This window comes from Podarcis erhardii (genome assembly GCF_964252035.2).
Source record: "Podarcis erhardii genome assembly, chromosome: W".
NCBI lineage: Eukaryota > Metazoa > Chordata > Lepidosauria > Squamata > Lacertidae > Podarcis > Podarcis erhardii.
Genome location: NC_138506.1, coordinates 25,612,860 through 25,638,223, shown reverse-complemented (window position 1 = coordinate 25,638,223; position 25,364 = coordinate 25,612,860). Strand labels below are relative to the sequence as shown.

Below are 25,364 nucleotides of genomic sequence, written 5' to 3'. Positions count from 1 at the left end.
CTTATCCCCAACCCGGACCACTTCCCCTGGCTGCCGATGCTTGTCGGCCTGCCTCTTGTAAACCTCCTTGGCCCTTTCCAAGTTCAACTGCAGCTGCAGGTGGATCGCCTCCATTTCCTCCGCAAAGCGTTCCGCTGCGGGCACACTCCATGACTCCTCCCCCCTCCCCAGGAATGCCCTTGGGTGACAACCATGGTTAGCAAAAACCGGAGTCATTCCCGTGGAAACATTCTCCGCGTTGTTGTAGGTGAATTCAGCCAGAGCAAGTTTGTGCACCCACTCGCTGGGTCTCTGACTAACATAACACCGCAAATACTGTTGCAAAACAGCATTTGCTCTCTCCGCCTGCCCATTGGTCTCCGGGTGCCTGGCTGTGGTAAAACTCACCTCCACCTGCAACAGACTCATGAGTCTGCACCAAAAACGCGAGGTAAACTGAGTCCCCCTATCTGAGACCACCCGCGTGGGTACCCCGTGTAACCTAAACACGTGCTCAACGAACAGCTTGGCTGTTTCTTCTGCCGTCACGGCATGCGAGCAAGCCACAAAACGGCACATTTTGGTTAGGAGGTCCACCACCACCATGATTGCTGTCTTTCCCTTGGACCTGGGCAGATCAGTGATGAAGTCCACCGCCACCGCCTCCCATGGCCTACCCGGTGTGGGCAAAGGTTCCAGCAAACCAGCGGGTGCTGCCCTTTCCCCTTTGGCCCTCTGGCAGGTGTCACATCCTCTCACGTACTCCTTAACATCTTCCCGCACCTTGGGCCACCAAAATTCCCTGGTGACCAGCAACATGGTTTTGTGCTGCCCAAAGTGCCCCGCCGTGCAGCTATCGTGGAGCTGTTTGAGCACTCTGTTCCTAAGGTTTCCCCCCGGGACATACAAAGCTCCCCTATAGTACAGGAGCCCCCCCCCTTTACTTTGAAACCTCCCTCGGAACCTCCCCTTTGCCTTAACTCCACCATCTTTTGCCTGGCAAAGTCATCCTCCCTGAGCAGCCCCATCAGTTCATCGTCCTTGACCAACGCCCCCCCCCCACACACATCCACTTGCTCTCGGGGAACATCAGTCTTGCCACTGGAGCCCCTTCTTCCGCCATATACTCCGGTTTCCGTGACAGTGCATCGGCCCTCGCGTTCTGTTCTCCCGGCACATACTGGATCTGAAAGTTAAAGTTGGCGAAGAACTCCGCCCACCTTATCTGTCTCTGGCACAACACCCTCGTCGTTCGCCAGTACTCCAAATTCTTGTGGTCAGTGCACACCAAGATTTAGTGCCTCGCTCCAATCAGAAAATGGCGCCATTGTTTGAACGCAGCGACGATCGCAAGCAACTCCTTATCGTAGATAGTATAGTTCTGCTATGATTTACTCAGTTTCCGTGAAAAGAAGGCACACGGACGCCACTCCCCTTTTTGATCTGGCTGCAGCAAAACCGCCCCAATCGCCCGATCAGAGGCGTCCGTCTCAACCCGTAGTGGTTGATCAGGGTTGACGTGGAGCAGTTGCTCCTCTGATGCAAAGACCCTCTTTAGCTGCTCGAAACCTTCTTGTGCCGCCTCCGTCCAGCGAAACTTCTTCTTGGCACTAAGACAGTCCGTTATGGGCGCCGTCAGTTTCACGAAACCTTTGATGAATTTCCTATAGAAATTGCTGAAACCCAGGAAACGCTGAACATCCTTCCTGGTCTTAGGGCTCTCCCATTTCACCACCGCCTTCACCTTCTCCGGATCCATGGCCAGACCCTTGTCTGACAGCCGGTAACCCAGGAACTCGACCTCTTTCGCGTGGAACTGACACTTCTCCAGCTTCACCCACAATCGATGCTCCTTAAGTTTGCTCAGGACCTCCCGTACGTCCTTGACGTGCTGTTTCTCGTTGTCCGAGTACACCAGTACATTGTCCAGGAAACAAACGCAGTTCCGGTACAGCAAAGGCCCTAGCACGTGGTGCATGAAGGCTTGGAAACAGGGACTGCCGCACTGTAATCCGAAAGGCATAACGAGATACTCAAATGCCCCCAGCGGGGTGAACATGGTGGTTTTCCACTCATCGCCCTCTCGCACTCTGATGAGATTGTATGCCCCCCAGAGGTCCAACTTGGTGAAAATCTTCCCCTTTCGCACCCTGGCTAGAACATCGTCAATCCTGGGCATTGGGAAGGCCACCGGTTCCGTCAGGCTGTTCAGGATTCTGAAATCCAGGACCAAGCGTCGTTTGATAGTCAATTTCTTGTCCATGAAGAACACAGGGCTCCCACCAGCCGCCTTGGATTCTCTGATGAATCCCCTCCTCAGATTTTTCTCAATAAAGTCCTTTAGGTTCTCGATTTCCCCTTCCGACATGGCGTAGGTCCGTCCCACAGGCAGCGTGGCCCCAGGCTTCAGGTTGATCTGACAGTCATATGGCCGATGAGGTGGCAATGCGTCAGCCTCCTTTTCACTGAACACCTCCTGCAGGTCCTTGTAGCACGAAGGTATCTCAGTAGCTCCTCCTCCGCATGCTGCTGCCATCCTGGCCTCCGTCAGCCGGTGTTGCTCTAGGCCCAGGCAGTTCTCCATGCAGTGCGTCGAACCAAAAGTGAGGGACCGTTGGTGCCATGAAACCACCGGGTCGTGCAGAGCCAACCAACTCATGCCCAATATGATCGGCGGACCCGCCAAGGTGGCCACATGAAAGGCGATGACCTCGGAGTGGGTGGACACCCGCATCCTCATGGGAGGCGTTCGATGTGTGACTTCACCCCCCAACAGTTCTCTCCCATCAATGGTAGTAACTTGCAACGGAAAATCCAAAGGCCTCAGGTTCAGTTGGTGCTGGGCCGCAAACTCCTTGCTAAAAAAGGAGGCAGAAGCACCTGAGTCCACTAAAGCGAATTCCTCCACCGTCTGGCCATTGGGAAGCTCTAGAATCACTTTCAACATTATGCTTGCTTTGGGGTGTCCAAGCCGGGGACTTTCGCTGTCGCTTGTGCCTGGCTGTTGCCCCGGTTCATCACCAGCCAGGCCTCCTCGTTTCCCGACATCTTAGGAGCCTCTGCCTCAGTCTGTTGAGCAGCCCCAACCATTCCCTGCCAGTTACGACGCTCAGGACACACTCTGGCAAAGTGCCCTGCTTTCTGACAGACAAAACATTTCTTGGCCACTTGCCAGTGTTTTTTCTCCTTCCCACCCGGCTGTTGCTTTTTCAAACTTTCCCGCATGCGGGCAGCGTCTATCTCCATCGGCTCTGGCATTTGCTGACCTTCTGAGGCAGCTGCCGGCATTTCAGGAATGCGGTTACCATGGTAACTCCTTTCCTTCCCTTGTCTCCTGTCCCACTGTCTGGCTTCTTGTCTCAACCCCACCGCAAGCGCAGCCTTCATTAACCCATCCATGTCCTTAGGGTGTGGACCCCTGGCCAGTTCGTCTTTAATTTCCGAGTTCAAGCCCCCCTTAAATAGAGCTTGTACTGGCTGTGACTCCAATTCCCAGCCCAGCTTGTGTATAAGCATGGCGAACTCGGACCAATAATCGCACACCGTGGATTTCCCCTGCTTCAGAGCTAACAACTCCTGTGTTTTGTCAGTTAAACTTTCATCTGAGTAGATAAAGTCCATAGCCTGCCAGAATTTGGGCAGATTCTTGAGCGCTTCATTCCCTAGTGCAATTAACGGCCTCACCCAGCTCTTGGCAGAGCCCGATAGGTGACTAATTACGTGGGAAACTTTCTGCACGTCATCCTCAAACTGAGCGCTGCGCAGTTCCAAAAAATAACCCATTTCAGTTTTAAAATCCAGATAAGTCCCAGGGTCTCCACAGAATTTTTCAACCCATGGAGACCTGCCCCCTTCCCCTGGCCCACCTGCGGTCTTTTGCTGTGCTGCTCTGGATTCCATAAAAGTGCGAGACTGGTTACATTACGCTCAGATTAAAGAAGTTTTTAAAAATGACAAAAAGTTAGGGTTCCAGGTGGAGAAATCGAAGTTGGAAACAGAACTGTTAGAACCTAGGACTAAGGTACTCTCAAGAATGTATAACTTGCTGTTAAAATGGAACACACAAGATGAAACGGTCAAATCGGCTATGATAAAATGGGCACAGGATATTGGGCATAATATTATGTTCGAGGACTGGGAAAGGTTGTGGACCACTGGGTTGAATTTCACTGCATGTAATGCTTTGAAAGAAAATGTTATGAAAATGATGTATAGATGGTACATGACCCCAGTCAAACTTGCAAAAATATACCATGTGTCTGATAATAAATGTTGGAAATGCAAAGAGAATGAAGGAACATTCTTTCACCTCTGGTGGACCTGTCCTAAAGTGAAGGCCTTTTGGGAAATGATATATAATGAGCTGAAAAAGGTATTTAAGTATACCTTCACTAAGAAACCAGAGGCCTTCCTTTTGGGTATTGTCGACCAGAAGGTGTTAAAGAAGGACCGAACATTTTTTATGTATGCAACAACGGCAGCAAGGATACTCATCGCTAAGTACTGGAAAACTCAAGATCTACCCACACTGGAAGAATGGCAGATGCAGCTGATGGACTATATGGAACTAGCCGAGATGACCGGCAGAATCCAAGACCTGGGAGAAGAGAAGGTTGAAGAAGATTGGAAGAAATTTAAGATTTATTTAAAAAAGCATTGTAATTTGGTTGAATGTTAAGATGGAGGCTAGATCATAAATAATTGACCACCACTAAATTAGATGCAATTAGGATGATAAGTGAGATTGAGGAAAAATCATAAACCTTTGGGAGAACTATTAGATTATATTCTAAATGAACGGGACATAAGAATGTAAACAAGATGATAAACTGCGGGCAAGAATTGACAATGATGCAAGTGGGAGCGGAAGACGTGAGGGAGTCCAAAGAAGTTAAGAAATTATGTTATGATATATGTTACATTGTTTATTATATTTGCATTTATGTTTAAAAAATCTTAATAATTTTTTTTTTTAAAAAAAGAAAAGTAATTGTGATGACCAGATTACATTTGTAGGTTTGCAAGACGTTTTGTGAGGTGAATAATTTAAATTATTGCATAATTGGATGAAAAGGAAGATGTTAGTTAAGATAAGGCAATATGAATTTAAGAAATGCAGAAGAAAGGATAAAAATGGGGGATCATCAGAGGGGCTGATGGAAGTCCAAAAAGATTGTATAAGATGTGAAATTTTGTGGAATGTATAAGAATTAATATGTTCAAAAATTAATAAAAAATATTATAAAAAAAGAAAGTCAATGAGAAAGATACAGCAAAAAGGATACAATTTGATACAGCGAAAAACGATCCATTCCCCAAGGCACAGTTGACCTTCTTGTAGGGTGTTAAGGCAGAATACGATATATTTGATATTGGTAGGGTCCTTCTCCTTCATTCCCCTCTCTGACCCTGACTCTCTTACGACACAGGGACCATCCCAGAGTGTGGGCACAACTTCTGCCGGTCCGGCCTGATCCAGTGCAGCGGGGCAAAAAGGAGGCTGGCTTCCTGTCCTCAAGGCCGAGTTGGAGTCCAGAGAAGGAGCCTCGTCCGCAATCAGCAATTGGCTACCTTTGTCGAAGTAGCCAAGACTCTCAGTCTTCAAGAGGGGAAGGAGGAAGGAGGAAAAGGAGGAGTCTGCGAGAAGCACCAGGAGCCCCTGAAACTCTTTTGCAAGGAGGATGAAGCCCCCATCTGTGTGGTTTGTGACAGATCCAAGAAGCACAAACACCACGAGGGGGAGAAATAGCTGTGTATTCTTCTTGGGAGGTTATCTTTTTAATTCTCAGATCCAAAGTAGGCATGGCACTACAAATGTAAATTGCACATACACAACTAAGGACATGTCTCCTTTGGCTAGCAGGATGCCTCCTCAATACCCTGCAAAGCAGATAGCAGCAAGGGGTCAGCAGCAAGGGGGTGGGGACTGGTGGCCAGTGTTATAAGGAAAAAACTGCTCCTTTTCCCTTCTGGGGTACCTAAGAGCCCATATAGAGTCCTTTTGTAGCTTCTCTATCGGTAGGAGAAAATAACAGAGGCCAACCAGAGAATATTGAGAAGCAAAGCAGCTAGTAAGCCAGATCTTTATTAACTGTTGCAACAGGGTGCTCACCGCCCCCCCCCCCACGCAGGAGGGAGGAGGAGACCCCGAACCATGCGTGCAAGTCCTTATATAGACATTTGAAATTGCCCACCCTGGAACCCAAGACCACCCCTCCATACATCATACATACATCAGAGAAGGGGCGGTCTACAACAGACTCCTGTCTGGCAGGAAACCTGTTGATGGGTTTACCTGGCTGTTCATGGGTTTACCTGCATATTCTTTTGTGATGAGAACTACTTACGGTATTTATGTATGTGTTTATATCTTAGACCTTCTAATTCTCCTAACACCAGGAATTGACCAGATGGTGCAGGATGCCCCCCCCCCTAGTATCTGTTGGAAGCAGATTTAGGAGTGGGGGGTGGAAGCACCTACTGGTGGGGAGCACACTTCTTCTGGGGATGCTTCCTCCTCCTCCTCCTCCTCCTCCTCCTCTTCCCACTTCTCGCTGGGGCCTCAAGATGAGAAGTCAGGCTGGAAGTCTCCTCGGAGAAGACAAAGGAGCAAGCATGGCTGCCTTTCCTCTTCTCCAGACCAGTTAGTTGGACTAGAAACCTTTCCCATCCCAGTTCTGCAGCTGGGGTGCCGCGGGAGACACTGGCCTCTGTCCCTCTTTCCTTCCCTCCCTCCTCGGATGCCATCTCTGCCTCCCCAAGGCTTGCCCAGCTGTTCTCCCCCAGAGAATGGTGCCTCTGGGGCTGGCCAGGGGGTGGGGGCTGCCAGGAGCTGAGGCGGCCTCAGAAGAAGCAAGCCAACTGGCGAGGGGCCCTTGCTGTTGGGAATGGACAGGCAAGTCCCAGGCCCCTGGGGGGCAGCGGGGGCAGCTCAGAGACCAAGAGGAGGACTCCTAAGGAGAGGGGAGAGGAGAGGAGGCTGAGAGAGCACTCCGCCAGGGAGGCTGTTCGAGAAAGGGGGAGGGGAGGCAAGCTTGGCAAGCAAGGGGGGACCTACCATATTTTTCGCTCTATAACACGCACCTGACCATAACACGCACATCGTTTTTAGAGGAGGAAAACAAGGGAAAAAACATTCTGAATGAAACAGTGGATGTATCATTTTTGTGCTTCATGCTGTGGCCACAGACATGTGATCTGATGGTGAATTTGGGGTGACCCAATGCAAAAATCCTGAGAATCCCTGTGGATCCATGCTTTGTAACCACGTTTTTGCACCATTGCAGCCCCAGGCAACAGTAGGTGCGTGATTTTTGGGGGGCAGGCTGTAGCCATGGACATGCTATGTGTTCTGATGGTGAATTTGGGATGACCCAATGCAAAGATCCTGAGGATCCATGTAGATCCATGCTTTGTAACCACATTTTTGCACCATTGCAGCCCCAGGCAACAGTGGGTGTGTGATTTGGGGGGGGGCAGGCTGTAGCCATGGGCATGCTATGTGATCTGATGGTGAATTTGGGGTGACCCAATGCAAAGATCCTGAGGATCCATGTGGATCCATGCTTTTTAACCACATTTTAAGTGGGGAGGGAAGGAAAAACACAGAAGGGACAAGGAGCAGGAGAGGGGTGTGCAGAGAAGCAGCTGGCTAAGAATGCAGGAGAGGGGTATAACGGGAGGGAGGAAAGGAAGGCAAAAGTTTTCTCTCACCTACCCACCCAAGCCAGCCAGCTCGCGCGCGCTCTCTCTCTCTCTCCCTCCTGCATGTTTTCCCCTCTGCTTGCCTGGAGGGGAGGGGCTTTCCCTGCTCTTTGTTCCGTTTGAGCAAACACAGCAAGGAAACAGAGGTGGGTGGGTAGTAAGACCCTGAGGCAGAATGCAGGAAAGCAGCCGCTTCCTCTTTTCAGGTTTCCCTTCTCCGAGACGCACGATTTGATTTTTGCCTGATTTTTTTTGCCTCCCCTCGTGCCATTTGGCTCCAGGGACCACACATTCACTCAATAACACGCACAGACATTTCCCCTTCCTTTTTAGGAGAAAAAATCTGCGTGTTATAGAAGGAAAAATACGGTAACTGGTCTCCTGAGCCCCATAGGGGTGCCGCAGAAAGAAGGGAGTTGGTCCAGGGAGCCATGGACCCAAAAAGGTTGAAAACCTCTGTACTTTTATTTCCTCCAGTAAATTATTTTGTTATTATAGCAAGGCCACTGGACCCAAGAAGCCAGTAGAATATTCATCTCCTCTCTTTGTGTCTCAATCAAAGCTGAGTTTTCCCTTTTCTTGTCAGGGAGAGATCTGTCGCCGCCTGGAGATTCGGAGGAAAGAGAGAGGGGAAATTCTGTTGAAACAAGTTAACTGGACTTTTGGGCTGGAAGTGTAAGGAATACTTAATAACCAGAATCCCTCTAGAGGGGATTCAGGGACACTACAAGAATGGAAATAGGTCGAAAAATACTAGCTGATCTGGAAGAGGTTGCTTTTCTCGTGAGAAAATTGGTACAGCAGAGCCATGTTTTTTCTACAGCCCAGGCAGCTGAACAAGGAAAAGTGCAGAAAGAGATATTTGCTGAACAGGAGCATCAGGAAGGAGGGGCTGACATGTTGCAGAAGGCAAAAGGGAACCGGAGGCCTGTCAAGATGGATATAAAAGAAAAAGAGGACTGGATGATGAAAATTTGGTTTGAACTGAAGAAGGGAGAATGGAAAGTTCTCCCTTTGTGGAGAGCTGAAGAATTTGGGACATTTGGACTTATAAAGATTAAGAAACAAGTTTTGAGCTCCACCTTTAAATTTGGAGGTCCGGCCGGATGGAACATGGACATTTTTGGGATAGAGCCCTTCCGAGACTCGGTGGTTATTACAAAGGACTTTCAAAAAAAACAGCAGAAAGGAACTGAGAGAGATTTAAGGGCTTTTGATGTGAGGAATCCAGGCTGATAGCATAAGGACAATTGGACAATGGTTTGGGGATTGAAACCGGGAAGGGGAGGGTGGGATCTGGAAATCCGAAGGGTGTACAAGTATGTTTTCGATTCTTTCTATTGTTTCTTTTTCTGTACTGCTATTAGTGTAAAAATGGGGAATTCGTGCAAGGGAAACAGGGTCGACCTTAGAAAAAGTCTTTAAGCATAATGATTAATGTATACAAGTTAAAATTTGATATATAAATTGAATTAGACATAATAACAAATTAGGGTTAAAAATTTAAGAACAAGAACTTGTTGAATAAATATCTGGATAAGGAATACAAGAAGGGGAGGTGAGGAGAAGTCACAGAAAAGAAGTTATTGAAAAAAAGGATTGTTAAGGTTGACTGTTTTTCTTTTTCTTTTTCGTTTTCTTTTTTCTTTTTTGTATTATCTGAAACTTCAATAAATATCATTTAAAAAAAAGAGAGAGAGAGAGGGAAATTCTGGCCTATCAAGCAGACCTGGACAAGGAAAGCAAAGACCTCCTTGTAAGTGTCACTATTGTTACTAGTGAGGGAACAAGCACTTCAAGAAGCAAGTCCGGACTGAGGAGGGAGGGGGAAATCTGCCCATTTCAACTTCTCCCCATTTCTCCTTTTTCCATATCGGTTTCTTATTTATTTATTATCCTGAAAATGAATCAGATGCTAGGGTGTCTACCTTCTCGTATCAATATTTTGATACATGCTTTACCCTCATAAATACATTTTTTGTGTGAACATTACCTGGCTGGGTCAACCTTGAGAAATTCAGAGGTGTGAATTTCAAAAGATTGCTCTGTTTCGGTCTCCATATTTTTCCAAGAATTGCGAATTAGGTAAGTTCACCTTTGAATGCATCTAAGTGGAGTTTATTTCCCATTGTTGTTTATTATGTGAAAAGCAGTCAAGCCTGAGGACTTGTGAGCTGAGAGGGTGGAACCTTACCGCGCTGCTGCCTCTGCTGCCGCTGAGGAAGAGAGGTAGGAGAGCAAGGACACGTGGCCGATCCTAGGCCCGACCCGAGTCTACTCCACAGGAGATAGCGCTCCAAGAGATCAGAGGAGACCCAGAAGAGAAGATATTACTTCTTAATTTTTTTAAAAAAATGATTTTAAAAAAATAAACTTTTTTTCTCTTTTCCAAAAAATAAAAAAATAAAAATAGTGTCCCCGGATTCTTTGAAAAAAAATCTGGTAACCTTACCTTAAATCCTAACCTTCTAATTCCAAGTGTCTTCTTTCTCAATATCACCCATTTTGTTAACCGCACCAAGCAACAAGCTGTAAAATACAAGTTTAAAACACAAGCTTTCCTTTGCATCTTGCAAAACTTTAAATGTAATTCATGGTTTTTTTCACCTGTCCTACAAACTTCCGCCAGCACCAGCTGCTTCTCCTTCTGCAAGCAGCGCCACCTGAATTCGCACCTGGGATGAGCCGCTTGGCGCACTAAACTGAGCCGTCTGAGAAAGGCTGGGGAACATTTAACCAACCATTTGGAACATTTAACCAAGCAAGGGGCAGAGACAACCAAACAACTTCTTGAAACTAATAAACAAATTGCAGAAACTAACAAGAAGGTAGCTGAGGTCTCAAATAAAATTGATTTAAATACTACAAGCATAAATGAACTTGGAAGGAAGGTGAATTCTAATACAGAGATTATTCAAAAAATAGTGGAAGAATCGGCTACAACTCGGAAGATTGCAGAGGAGGCCAAGGAAATTGCGATTGTCACTCAGGAAAAAATCCCACCGGTGTTTAAAAAACTGGAAGAGCATGACTTGACATTGTCTATGATAGATTTGCAAAGGAAAGTGAAAAATTTAAGAATTAGAGCAGTACCGGAAAGTGAAAAGGGCAACTTGGTGGACTTTCTCACAAAAGAATTTTCAGAATTTTGGCAACAGGGACTTGAGAAGGAAGAAATTAAGATAGTAAGTGCATTTAGACTTGGTACAAGGCAAAGAAGGAACAAGGCAAGATATTGTTTGATAACTTTAAGATCCAAAGAAGAAAGAGACAAAATCTTGAATCTGCATTACCAAAAAACACTGCAAATCGAAGATTCTTATGTGGAGATCTTCAAAGATATACCGAAATACATTTTGGACATAAGAGCATACTATAGAGATCTGGCGGGTTTACTGAGAAGAAATAGCATACCTTTTAGGTGGGAATTCCCACAAGGCCTTTCCTTTAAATATAAAGGAAGGAAAATTAAAATAAGGACAGTAAGTGACAAAGACAAATTCCTGAGAGATCACGAGGAGGACCTTCAGAAAGAGGCGGAATCTGGAGAAGAGCCAACTTCACCAGCAAAAGGAATACTGGATATAGCAAATCTATCATTTGGACTGCAACCACCGACAGAAGAAGAGCAACTACTCGGAGCAGTAGGAGGCAAAAGTAAATAATCTCACCATGGCGCTGCAACTTCTAAGTTGGAATTGTAATGGTTTAAATATACCCCGAAAGAGAAAATCTGTTTTTCACATACTAAAGAAAGAACAATTGGACTTGATTTGCTTACAAGAGACACATGTGACGAGATTACACAGGAAAATACTTATTAATAAAAGATTGGGACAAGAATTTATCTCTTCTGCTAGAGTTAAAAAAAGAGGAGTGGTGATATATGCAAAGGAAATATTGTCACCGAAATTAATGTTTAAAGATGAACGGAAGATTTTTGGCAATTCAAATACAAGTTCAAGGAGAGAAATTTTTGATTGTAGGAATTTATGCACCGAATGAGGGGAAATCTGAATTCTTTAAGAAGTTGCATGAGACTTTGTTGGATTATCTGGATTATAATTTAATTTTGATGGGAGATATGAATGGAGTGGTATCTACAAATATGGATAAGTCACAAAGACAGGTGGTGACAAAAGATGGAAGATTACCAAAAACCTTTTTTGAAATGACTGACAATATGGACTTGGTTGACATTTGGAGAACAAAAAATCCTCTCGAAAGAGAGGGAACCTTTTTCTCTGAAGCTAAAATGACCTGGACTAGAATTGACCAAATTTGGGTTACTAGAGGAATGGCTCCTAAGATAAAAAAAGTGGAAATCTGCCCAAAAACCTGCTCCGACCATAATGCTGTAAGGATGGAGATGAAGCAAATAACAACTGGTTCCTTCAGATGGAGGATGAATGACACCTTATTTAGAGATGAAGAAGTGTATAAAAAGGCCCAGAAAACCTTGAGAGACTATTTTGAAATAAACATGAAGACTAATGTGGAAAAAAGAGTAATCTGGGACGCAAGTAAAGCCGTTATGCGAGGGTTCTTGATCCAACAAAATTCAATAAAAAAGAGAAGCCAAAATGAGAAGAAAGACAAGATTTTACAGAAGATAAAAGAAGGAGAAAAGAAATTAAGATCTAAACCAAAGTCTCATGAGATCTTGAAAGAAATTAAATTATATCAAACACAGTATATGGAATTGATGAATCAAGAAATAGAATGGAAAATTAAACAAATGAGACAAAAGACCTTTGAATCCGCGGACAAATGTGGGAAACTTTTGGCTTGGCAATTGAGGAAAAGACAAAAATTGAATATGGTGACAAACTTAGAAGTGGAAGGAAAGAACATTCACAATCCAACTGAGATCAGAAATTGCTTCCAGAGATATTTTAAACAATTATATTCACAAGGGCCACAGAAAGAAACGGACATGGACAAATTTTTGGAGATAAATGGATTACAAAAAATCTCTAATGAGAGTAAAATAGTATTGAATCAGAAAATAACTGAACAGGAAATAGAAGGTGCCATTCAAAGTATGCAACTAGGCAAATCTCCGGGACCGGATGGACTGACTTCCAGATACTATAAATCTTTGAAGGAGTGGTTAGTACAACCGTTGAAGGAAGTCTGCAACGAAATTTTGGAGGGGAAAAGGGCACCAGAATCGTGGAAAGAAGCTTTTATTACACTTATACCGAAGACAGAGACTGAAAAGACTCAATTTAAGAACTATCGGCCTATTTCTTTACTAAATGTGGATTACAAAATTTTTGCTGACATTTTGGCTAAGAGACTGAAAAAAGTCTTGATGGAGGAGATTCACAGGGACCAAGCTGGCTTTCTCACAAGAAGACATATGTCAGACAACGTAAGGAACATAATTGACATTTTGGAAATGTTAGAAGTGAATATAAACACTAAAGCAGTTCTGATATTTGTGGATGCGGAGAAAGCCTTTGACAATATTTCTTGGAGCTTTATGAGGAAAAATCTCTGGGGGATGGGGGTAGGCCAAGGGTTTGAAAACGGTATAGGTGCAATATACTCTGAACAAAAAGCAAAGTTAATTGTAAATAATGTGGTCACAGAAGAATTTAAGATTGAAAAAGGGACACGTCAGGGGTGCCCAATCTCTCCATTACTTTTTATATCGGTCCTGGAGGTTTTGCTGAACATGATTAGAAGGGACCAGCTGGTTAAAGGGGTACAGGTCGGAGCTAAACAGTACAAATTGAGAGCTTTTGCAGATGATCTGGTACTTACATTACAAGAGCCGGAATCTAGTACTAAAAGGGTTTTAGAAATAATACAAGAGTTTGGTCAAGTGGCAGGATTTAAATTGAATAAGTCAAAAACTAAGGTCCTAGAAAAAGAATTGACATTGACTGAAAGAGAGAGGTTCCAGAATGAAACAGGTTTGGCTGTGGTCAAGAAAGTGAAATACCTGGGGATTAATATGACAGCAAAAAAATTGAATCTATTTAAAGATAATTATGAAAAATGTTGGTTGGAAGTGAAAAAAGATCTAGAAACTTGGTCAAATTTGAAGCTTTCCTTGATGGGTCGAATCGCAGTTATAAAGATGAATGTATTGCCGAGAATGTTGTTTTTGTTTCAAACATTGCAAATTGTTGATAAGATGGATTGTTTCAAGAGGTGGCAGAAATAAATTTCCAAATTTGTCTGGCAGGGCAAGAAACCCAGAATAAAATTTACGATTTCAACTGATGTAAAGGAAAGGGGGGGATTTGCCCTGCCAGACTTTAAACTTTATTATGAATCAGCAGCTTTCTGCTGGTTGAAAGACTGGCTGCTTCTTGAAGACACAGACATTTTGGATTTGGAGGGTTTTAACAATTGTTTTGGGTGGCATGCATATTTGTGGTATGACAAGGTAAAAGTTCATAAAGCCTTTAAAAATCATATTGTTAGGAAAGCATTGTACAATGTCTGGACTAAATATAAAGATCTTTTGGAAAATAAAACTCCAAGGTGGTTGTCGCCAATGGAGGCTAAGGCTGTGAAAAAGCTTAATATGGAGTCCAAATGGCCGAAATCCTGGGAAATTCTGGAACAAGAAGGGGATAAATTGAAACTGCAGAGTTTTGAGAAACTAAAAGACAGGGTGCGAGATTGGCTTCACTATTACCAAATAATGGAGGCTTATAAGTTGGACAGGAAAATTGGCTTCCAGGTGGAAAAATCAAAATTAGAAACAGAACTGTTAGAATCCAATACTAAGAATTTGTCAAAAATGTATAACTTGCTGTTGAAATGACAATAGAAGGAGAAGAGATTACCAACCCGAAGGAAATTAGAAAGGGATTCTTGGACTATTATAAAAGATTATATAAAAATACAGAAAGAAACAACTCGAGGAAAATAGAGAGATACCTGAAAGAGAAAAAGGTACAAAAGATCCCGATTGAAAAAAGAGAGCAACTGAATACTCCAATTGATATAGCAGAGATAAAAGAGGTGATTAAAGAGTTAAAAAGGGGGAAAGCTCCAGGGCCGGACGGATTCACTGCCTGTTACTACAAAGAAATGGAACCAATTTTGATAACACCATTGAAGGAAGTGATGAACAATATTCTAAAAGAAGGAGAAATCCCGGAAACATGGAAGGAGGCGTACATTACATTCATCCCAAAACAGGACTCAGACCTAACCCAAGTCAAAAACTATAGGCCGATTTCACTCCTAAACCTAGACTACAAGATATTTGCTGCAATTCTTGCAAAGAGGCTGAAAAAGATTCTGTCAGAAATCATACACAAAGACCAGGCCGGCTTCTTACCAAACAGACAGATGAAAGATAACATAAGATATATAGTTAACGTGATGGAATATCTGTCTGATAGGATTGATAAAAGAGCCGCAATGATTTTTGTCGATGCCGAGAAGGCATTCGACAATATAATATGGGACTTTATGTTGAGAAACCTAGAATACATGGAGATAGGCGAAGACTTTCTTAATGGAGTTAGAGCTATCTACACAGATCAGAAAGCTAAACTGATTATAAATAATGTGGTTACAGAAGGAATAAGGATACAAAAGGGAACGAGGCAGGGATGCCCTCTCGCCGTTACTTTTCATAACGGTATTAGAGGTTCTTTTGAATTCGATCAGACAAAATAAGGTTATAAAGGGAGTGACAATCGGCCAGAACGAGTATAAGACCAAAGCATTCGCAGATGACTTGGTTATAATGATTGAGGAACCAATAAGTATGACAAAAGCAGTTTTGGAGGAAATGGAACAGTTTGGAAATTTGGCAGGCTTTAAACTCAACAAGAAAAAAACAAAAATAATAGTAAAAAATATGGATCAAGACCAAACAGAAGCAATGCAACAATTAACCCAAATAGAGGTGGTCAAAAAGGTAAAATATCTGGGTATTTGGATAACTCCCAAAAATATAGATTTATATAAAAACAACTATGAACCAGCTTGGAAGGGAATCAAAAAGGACTTGGAGGTGTGGGGAAAATTGAAGCTGTCATTTTGGGGAAGGATCTCTACAATCAAAATGAACGTGCTCCCAAAGATACTGTTCCTATTTCAGACTATCCCCATAATTAAGGGAAGTAAGATCTTTAAGGAGTGGCGAAGAGTGATCTCAAAATACATCTGGCAGGGCAAAAAACCGAGAATCAAATTTAAATTGCTAACAGATTCAAAAGAAAGAGGAGGTTTTGCCCTGCCAGATCTGAAACTGTATTACGAGGCTTCATGTCTTTGCTGGACGAAAGAGTGGATCAAATTGAAGAATAACGAACTGTTGGATTTGGAGGGATTCAACAACAGATTTGGGTGGCATGCCTATCTATGGCATGAAAAAAAGAGAGTCCATAAGGGCTTTGAGAACCACATATTCCGAGGTCCCCTAATTGAGGTTTGGGATAGATATAAAAATCTATTAGAACCTAGAACACCACGCTGGTTTTCACCTTTAGAAGCAAAGAGTATAAAGAGATTAAATATGGGAAGTAAATGGATAACATATGACCAACTGTTATATAAAGAAGGGGAAAAGTGGAAAATAAAACCGTATGAGCAGGTGAAGGAATATGTTTATGACTGGATGCACTATTTCCAAATGAACGAGGTGTTTAAGAAAGACAGTAAAGAGCGAGGTTTCATGGATAAGGAATCGTTATTTCAAAGCGAGATTATAGGTAATGATACGAAAAACTTATCAAAAATGTATAAACTGTTATTGGATTGGAACCTGGTAGATGAAGTTGTTAAGTCGGTAATGATTAGCTGGGCAAAGGATGTGGGCCACAATATACAATTTGAGGAATGGGAAAAATTATGGAAGGAGGGCTTAAAATTCACTGCATGTATGACGTTAAAAGAGAATACGATGAAGATGTTTTATAGATGGTATATGACACCGGTGAAATTGGCGAAGATGTATAAGACATGCAATAGATGCTGGAAGTGTAAGGATAAGGAGGGCACTTTCTATCACATGTGGTGGGGCTGTGGGAAGGTGAAAGACTTCTGGGAGAAAATATACAATGAGTTAAAGAAGATCTTAAAGTATACGTTCAGAAAGGAGCCAGAAGTCTTTTTATTAGGATTAATAGGAAAGGAAATAAAAAAGGAAGACTGCAAATTCTTTAGATATGCAATCACAGCCGCAAGAGTGGTATTGGCCCAGAGATGGAGACAGCAGGAAATACCGACTATAGAGGATTGGAGAATAAAATTGTTAGAATACGCAGAGTTAGATAAATTGACAGGAAAGATTAGATACTTAAGAGACCAAAAATTCATCGGGGACTGGGAGAAATTTGTAGAGTATCTGGAATGTTTAAGTAAAGGAAAGATGACGCTTAAGGGATTCAAAGAAGCACTGTAAAAAAGAAATAAGTATTGATTAAAGGGAATAGGAGGAAAAGAGATAAATAATGTCAATACAAGTTTGAGGAATGCGTAATGAAAGTGACGAATACGGATGATTTACGGGACAGCTGAGGGAAGTATGAAAGAAAAAGCAGTGAGGAAAATGATGTGAAACTATTGTATATATATATATTATTTTTCGTTGTTGTTGTCGTTTGTCTTGTTTTAGGTTTAATAATAAAAATTATATGGAAAAAAAAAAACTTGCTGTTGAAATGGAATACACAGGATGAAACGGTTAAGTCAGCTATGATTAAGTGGGCACAAGATATTGGTCATAACATTATGTTTGCTGACTGGGAAAGGTTGTGGACCACCGGCATGAAATTTACGGCATGTAATGCCTTGAGAGAGAATATTATGAAAATGATATATAGGTGGTACATGACCCCAGTCAAGCTGGCAAAAATCTATCACTTGCCCGATAATAAATGCTGGAAATGTAAGGAGGCTGAAGGGACATTCTTTCACCTTTGGTGGACGTGCCCAAAGATTAAGGCTTTCTGGGAGATGATATATAATGAATTGAAAAAGGTATTTAAATATACCTTCCTGAAGAAACCAGAAGCCTTTCTCCTGGGTATAGTCGGCCAACTGGTGTTAAAGAAGGATAGAACATTTTTTATGTATGCCACAACAGCAGCAAGAATACTCATCGCAAAGTATTGGAAGACACAAGATCTACCCACCTTGGAAGAATGGCAGATGAAGATGATAGACTACATGGGACTAGCAGAGATGACTGGCAGAATCCGGGACCAGGGAAAAGAGACGGCGGAAGAAGAATGGAACTTCTGAACCCACGTCATTCTAGTATTCATTAATTTTGCAGTGTTTCCTAAGATTTAAAATTTTCATATAAATTTCCTCTGAAATCTGTCCGTTAAGAAAAGTAGTAGCAATTTCAATGTGTTTCACCCTCATTTCCTTGGAGGCTGCAATGCTCAAAAGCATTCTTACGCTGCTGTACCTCACAGTTGGTGCAAAAACCTCATCGTAGTCTTCACCAAAACGCTGTGAAAATCCCTGTGCTACAAGTCTAGCTTTGTAGCGCTGCACTTCTCCTTCTGACCCCTTCTTAACCTTGAAAACCCATTTACTGCCAATGGCCTTCTTACCGGGAGGCAGCTCAGTGAGTGTCCAGGTCTTGTTTTGATGCAGAGAATCCATCTCCTCCTGTGCGGCCTTCCTCCAGAGACTGGCTTCTGCAGCTGGCATCTCCTGTATCTCTTCCCAAGTGGAAGGTTCCTGTGGAAACGCCGACCCTGCGAAGTAGGACACCCGTAATGGTGGGACACCTCTGTTGGTTCTGGATGAGCGTCTGACCTCTGGTTCTGCGACCGCATCAGCTTCCTCATCCTCCTCCAATGCTGGCATGTCCTCATCCAAGTCCTCCTCTTCATCTCTGGTGCCACCAGGGGTCTGGTCCTCTGCGTCTTCTGGTGCGTCGCCTATAACACTGGAAGGCAGATTAGTACTTTGTGGTGTTTCAAAAGTGAAGTATACAAATTCTTGAGTCCTTTCTGACTTGTTGGGAAAATCCACAGCACTATTATTGGTGTCAGCTTTGCCATGTTCATCAAAATAAACTGCATGGTGCACATTTGTCTTACCAATTTGTAAGTCCATGATTCTGTATCCTTTGCCTCCAGAAGCATACCCCACAAGGATACCTGCTTGTGCCTTGGAGTCAAGCTTGTGCCTGTGTTCTTTGGGGACGTGGAAGTAACACAGACTCCCAAACACACGTATGTGCCACAAATTGGGAACTTTCCCATGCCAAAGTTCAAATGGTGTGCGCTCTGTTGAGAGCATTTGCAGATGACTTAGTATTGACGTTACAGGAGCCAGAATCTAGTACTAAAAGGGTTTTAGAAATAATACAAGAATTTGGTCAAGTGGCAGGATTTAAACTGAACAAGTTAAAAACTAAGGTTTTAGAGAAAAAATTGACATCAATTGAAAAAGAGAGGTTTCAGAATGAGACAGGTTTGACTGTGGTTAAGAAAGTGAAATATCTGGGGATTAATATGACAGCTAAAAATGGGAACTTATTTAAAGACAATTACGAAAAATGTTGGATGGAAGTGAAAAAAGATTTAGAAACTTGGTCAAATTTGAAGCTTTCCTTGTTGGGTCGAATTGCAGTTATAAAGATGAATGTATTGCCTAGAATGTTGTTTTTGTTTCAAACATTGCAAATTGTGGACAAAATGGACTGTTTCAAGAAGTGGCAGAAAGATATTTCTAGATTTGTCTGGCAGGGCAAGAAGCCCAGAATAAAATTTAAGATATTAACTGACGCAAAGGAAAGGGGTGGATTTGCCCTGCCAGACCTTAAACTCTATTATGAATCAGCAGCATTTTGCTGGTTGAAAGACTGGCTGCTTCTTGAGAACACTGCTTCTTGGCCAATTGGTGTCAAAGAAGGACAGAACTTTTTTTATGTATCCTACAACAGCAGCAAGAAAACTTATTGCAAAATACTGGAAGACACAAGATATACCCACCCTGGAAGAATGGCAGATGAAGATGATGGACTATATGGGACTGGCAGAAATGACCGGCAGGATCCGAGACCAGGGAAAAGAGTCGTCGGAAGAAGACTGGAAGAAATTTAAAGAATATTTACAGAAATATTGTAAAATTAATGAATGTTAGAACGATGTTGGACAGAAATTAAGTGGTTTCCAGCTGTAATGCTTAAGAGATATGAAAAAAAAAGGTTTAGAAATAAGTAAAAACTAATGGTGAGGATTTGCTGAACTACCAATTTGAATTGGAATACAAGTAAGGGAGGTATGAGGAGGTCTGGAAAATAAGTTAAAAGAAAATAAGTAATGGAAATTCTATGCGTTTTTAATTATCTTTGTATTTTTTGTATTTTTGTTATTTTTTTTTCCTTTTTAATTTCACATTGTATTATTTTTTGAAAACTTTAATAAATATGCTAAAAACAAAACAAATGGTGTGCGCTCTGCTCCTTTGGTTGGCAATCTGTTCTGCAAATAAATTGCTGTGTTTGCTGCATCTGCCCACAGCTTTTGTGGCAAGGATGCATCTCTTAGCATGCATCTTGTCATATCCAAAATGGATTTAAACTTTCTCTCTGCTATGGTGTTCTGCTGTGGTGTGTAGGGAATTGTGGTTAGGTGTGCAATTCCTTCCTTGGCCAGGAGAGCCTGCATTTCACTTGAGCAGTACTCACCTCCATTGTCGCTCATTAGCACAGCTGGAGCTCTCTGGAATTTGTTCTTGACCATGGCAATGTATTCCTGGAACATGTCCACTGTCTCACTCTTTTCTTTGATGAAATATGCAACACAGTACTTTGAAAAATCATCAACAAATATTAGTATGTATGTATTATTTCCTAGTGATGGAGCATTCATCGGTCCACATAAGTCAGTGTGTACAATGTCAAGCACTTTGGTGCTTCTGTGTTCTGTACAACGTGGAAATGATGGTTTTACAGCCTTTTCAGTAATACAGCTTATACACTTTACTGGAGCTCTGTTGCTCTCTGTTACCTGCAAACCTCTTACAAGATCTCTTCTCTGTAGATCCAGAATAATGCTGGTGTCTCTGTGTCCAAGCCTTCTGTGCCATAGGTCCAGGTCTGCCTCATCCTTCTGGCTGGAATGTGCTACTTTTGCAGACTGGTTCTCTGGAAGATCAATCTCTTGTGAGATATCGATCTTCCAGCTCGATCGCTTAGGCATGACCGCTGATTAGTTTACGATCTCAATCAGCCGTTTACAGCGTCCAGCACACTTCCTTCTAGCTGCGCAATAAATTCTGCTTCTCCCAGTCACGCCTTAGCAAAGTAGCATACAGCGGTGTAAAGCTGTCTTTTTCTCCTTTTCTCCATGCAAGCATACACAGACAGGTTCGTCTATTTACAGCTCTTTATTGAAACGTTTCAGCATCAAGGACCGGGGCTTCTTTCAGCCATGTCTCTCTCTCAAACAACACAGAGAGAACAGAAAGTACAGGAAACAAGCTCCTCCTTAGCTTCTAAAGCTGACGTCAGAAAGTGACGCACACCTCAGAACACTTAACCAGTTAAGTTCTGAACTCTCACACCCCTCTTGCGTTGCTTTCTGACAAGACCTGTGGAACATCTTCAGCAACACCCTGTGAGATCAATCCCTCCCCCAATGCCTCGTGCCCTCCCTTGGAGTACCTGTTAGGCATCTGTGGAATCATCTCACAACTCTCAGAATCGCACTGTGCGAAACTTACCCACGCACCCGTGGCCTGGTACCTCTCAGGTGGAATACCCTTGGTTGTGCGACTGGATCGCCTAGGCACAAACTCTGGTGTTTCCTCTGGCTCACTGTCACCAGCAGGTGTGTCCTCTACATCACGGGATTCCCCCTCTGACTTAAAGCGTCTTCGAATCCTCTCCATTACACTCACAGGAGAACTAGGCTCACTCTTGGGCTGTCCTTTTCTAACAACTCGTGGAGACGCCCCATCCTGCTTCTGACTCTGGTCAGTGACCTGATCGTCATCAGCAGACTCAGCCTCTCCTTCCTCCTCAACAGAACTGTCCTCTGGATCAGAGAGACATTCTGAGAGAACATCACGCTGTGCAGAAATCTTTGGCCTTTCATCCTGCTCAAAGAACTCAGCGTGTTTACTGATCAGCACCTTACTCTGATCACCTGACGGGTAAGCAAACCTCCATGCACGAGCTTCTGGCTCATACCCACAGAAGATCATTTTCTGGAACTTGGCTCCATCTGGCCCTTGCAAAGCCTTAGGCACAGGGACAACCGCAGGAGATCCAAACTTGCGCAGAAAGTGAACCTGGGGTTTTCTGCCATTCAACAAAGAATACGGTGTGTCACCTACTAGTGAGTTGTAGACACGATTCCAGGTGAAACACACACACCTAGTTGCCTCCAGCCAAAACTTTGGAGGTAACCTAGCTTCTGTCAGCATCACCTGTGCAGCCTTAACCAGAGCTTCACTTCTAAGCTCTGCTACCCCCCCTTGCTGGGGAGAAGTAACTGTGTGACGTATCCCTCTCTTGTGAAAGAACTGCTGCAAAGCAGAACCAGTGTACCTAGCATTTCTGTCACTGACGATTGCTTTCACCTTGGTGGAGAACCTCTGTTCTACCTCCTCAATCCAGCTCCTGATCAGCTGTGCTGCATCCTCCCTGGATTTGAGACCATGAGTCCAGGTGTTCTGCGAAAAATCATCCTGAATCGTTAGCAGATACCTGCCCCCCCCTAGACTCTGTTCCTTGACAGGATTGAACAGATCTATGTGTACCAGCTCAAAAGGTTTAGTGGTTACCCGTTCCACCTTTGGGTAACTGCACCCTTTCACCTTCGCCTGCTTGCATGTGTCACAATTAATGGCACTTTTACAATTTTTAATCTTACACCCTTTGGTAACCTCAGGAAGTACCTGCAGTTCTTCTAAAGAACCATGAATTGTCCTCTGATGCCATACACAAGCACATTGAACATGAGTGGGAACTGTAGCACGCTGCGCCTGTGCTTTCTTAACCTTCCCCTCACCCCCAAGAGACGTTTTAAGAATGAAAAGATCATTCTGCCCCTTCTTAACCTTGGCAAGTACCCTCTCCCCTTCGATATCTCACATCTCTTTTAAAAATATATATATATATTCATTTTTGAACATCAATTTATACAACATTAAACATCCAATCTACATAATCCCTTTTTTCCGGAACTTCCCTCAGCTTGTCTGTAAATTTTCCGTATTTATATCTTCATCACACATTTCTCATTATTGTATTGCTTTCAAACACCCTTAATTATATATTATTTTTAAACAATATTTCTAACATTAATTTCACAGGGCTTCTTGAAAACCAACAAATGTTAATTGTTCATCACAAACATCTTTGATATACTCTGTAAATTTCTTCCAGTCCTCGGACAATCTCTGGTCACGTTGGTTCCTAATTCTCCCCATCAGTTTATCCATTTCTACGTATTCCATCATTTTCATCCTCCATTCTTCTTTCGTGGGCATTTCTTCCTGTTTCCATTTCTGTGCCATCAAGATTCTGGCTGCTGTTACTGCATACAAAACTAATTTCATATCTTTCTTACTAATTTCATCTCCCAGTATTCCCAGTAAAAACGCTTCTGGTTTTTTAACAAAAGTATATTTCAACATTTTTCTTTAACTCATTATAAATCATCTCCCAGAAGCCTTTTACCTTCTTACATTCCCACCACATATGGTAAAATGTTCCTTCTGTCTCCTGACACTTCCAACATTTATTGCAAACTTTATACATTTTACCCAATTTTACTGGTGTTATATACCATCTATATAACATTTTCATAACATTTTCTTTAATCGTAGTACATGCTGTAAATTTTAACCCATCCTTCCATAATTTAGTCCACTTCTCAAATTCAATATTATATCCGAAATCTTTGGCCCAACTAATCATAACCGATTTAACCTCTTCATCTATTGTATTCCATTCCAACAATATTTTATACATTTTAGATAAAATTTTCACTTCACTATTCAAAAATTCTTTTTGAAATCTAGATTCTTCTTCAAAGTAACCCCTCTCTGAAAACTCTTTTTTAAACATTTCGTTTACTTGAAAATAATGCAGCCAATCATTCACAAATTCCTTTACTTCTTCATATGGTTTCAATTTCCACTTGTTTCCGTCTTTTTAAAATAATTTCTCATATGTTATCCATCTTCCAGTCATATTAATCTTTTTAACACTCATAACCTCTAATGGTGATAGCCAGTGTGGAGTCTTTGGCTCCAATAAATTTTTATACCTGCTCCAAACTCCAATCAAAGATCCTCTGAAGATGTGGTTTTCAAACCCTTTATGTATTCTTTTTTTATCATACCATAAATACACGTGCCAACCAAACCTATTATCATAACCTTCCAAGTCTAACAATTCATTATTTTCTAACTTGATCCATTCTTTTAACCAGCAAAGACAAGACGCTTCATAATATAATCTCAGGTCTGGCAGGGCGAAACCTCCTCTTTCTCTTGCATCAGTTAATAACTTAAATTTAATTCTCGGTTTCTTGCCCTGCCAGATATATCTTGATATTATTCTTTGCCATTCTTTAAATATTGTCACTCCTTTTATTATTGGAATTGTTTGAAATAAAAATAGCATTTTCGGTAGCACATTCATCTTTATCGTTGCAATCCTTCCCCAAAATGATAATTTCATTCTTCCCCACACCTCCATATCCTTTTTAACCTTATTCCATACTGGTATATAATTATCATGAAATAAATCAATACCTCTGGTGGATAATGTAATCCCTAAATATTTAACTTTCTTCACCATTTCTATCCCTGATTGTTGCTGTAATCTTTCAGTTACATCTTGTTCAATATTTTTCGTAATTATTTTGGTTTAATTTCTGTTTAATTTAAAGCCAGCCACATCTCCAAATTGTTCCACCTCTTCCAACACTTCTTCTACACTCTTCGTAGGATCCTCAATTGTAATAATTGTGAGATTTTGACCAGCTTCGGCCCATCTGAAGCTGAAGCTGATACAGGCTCGTCTTATCTTGAGCCCAAGCAGAGCGTCGTCACACAGCAGAAGGATAAGCAGTATGTGCTACATTCTTAATTTTATTTACACTCTATGCTGAGAGAATACAAACATGCATCTTGCCTCTGTGAGAGCAGAGAAGCAACCCCTCTCGGAAACAAAGAACACCGAGAGAACAGTGAAAAACAGGAAACCAGTGAACGTCACATCCAGTCTCCCATTCCCGTGGGAACCCAACAGTAACTCTGACTGTGGAATGCAAAACAATGCCTTGCGACTGCAGTTGCTGCTCAGTGAGGGAAATAGAAACCAACATCCTCCCCCTTTCTGTGAACATCACTGGGCAGCGTGTTCGTACAATATCAGTACAAACCCAACTTCTGCACATAGGTACAGTGTTGATCCCTTGATACAATCTTGGACAATGCATCAGCAGGAATTTCATTACCTGGCATATAGGACACCGTTACGAGTCCCTTCTGAACACGTTCCTTAGCATGTTGCAACTTCAGTTGCAAGTGCTTCGTGCTTTACTTACAATCTTCAGAATTCAGCAAAGCCAAACATGCTTTGTTGTCTTGATAAACCTGGATTGGACATTTGACAGGAATTTTCATGTCTTTGCACAATTGTAACAACCATTCACAATCCTTAAGTGAATAAGACAGTGCATTCAGTTCAGCTTCACAAGTACTTAAGCTAA

General features: G+C 42.5%; 1 long non-coding RNA gene across 1 annotated transcript in view; it reads right to left on the bottom strand.

Annotated features, from left to right (window-relative positions):
- The window catches only part of LOC309333269, a 277,525-nt gene extending 252,399 nt beyond the window's left edge, over positions 1-25,126 (bottom strand). The window contains exon 1 of the long non-coding RNA XR_014152433.1: positions 24,895-25,126. This is a non-coding gene — a long non-coding RNA (uncharacterized lncRNA). The remainder of the gene's footprint in view (positions 1-24,894) is intronic.
- Positions 25,127-25,364: the final 238 nt, after the last annotated feature.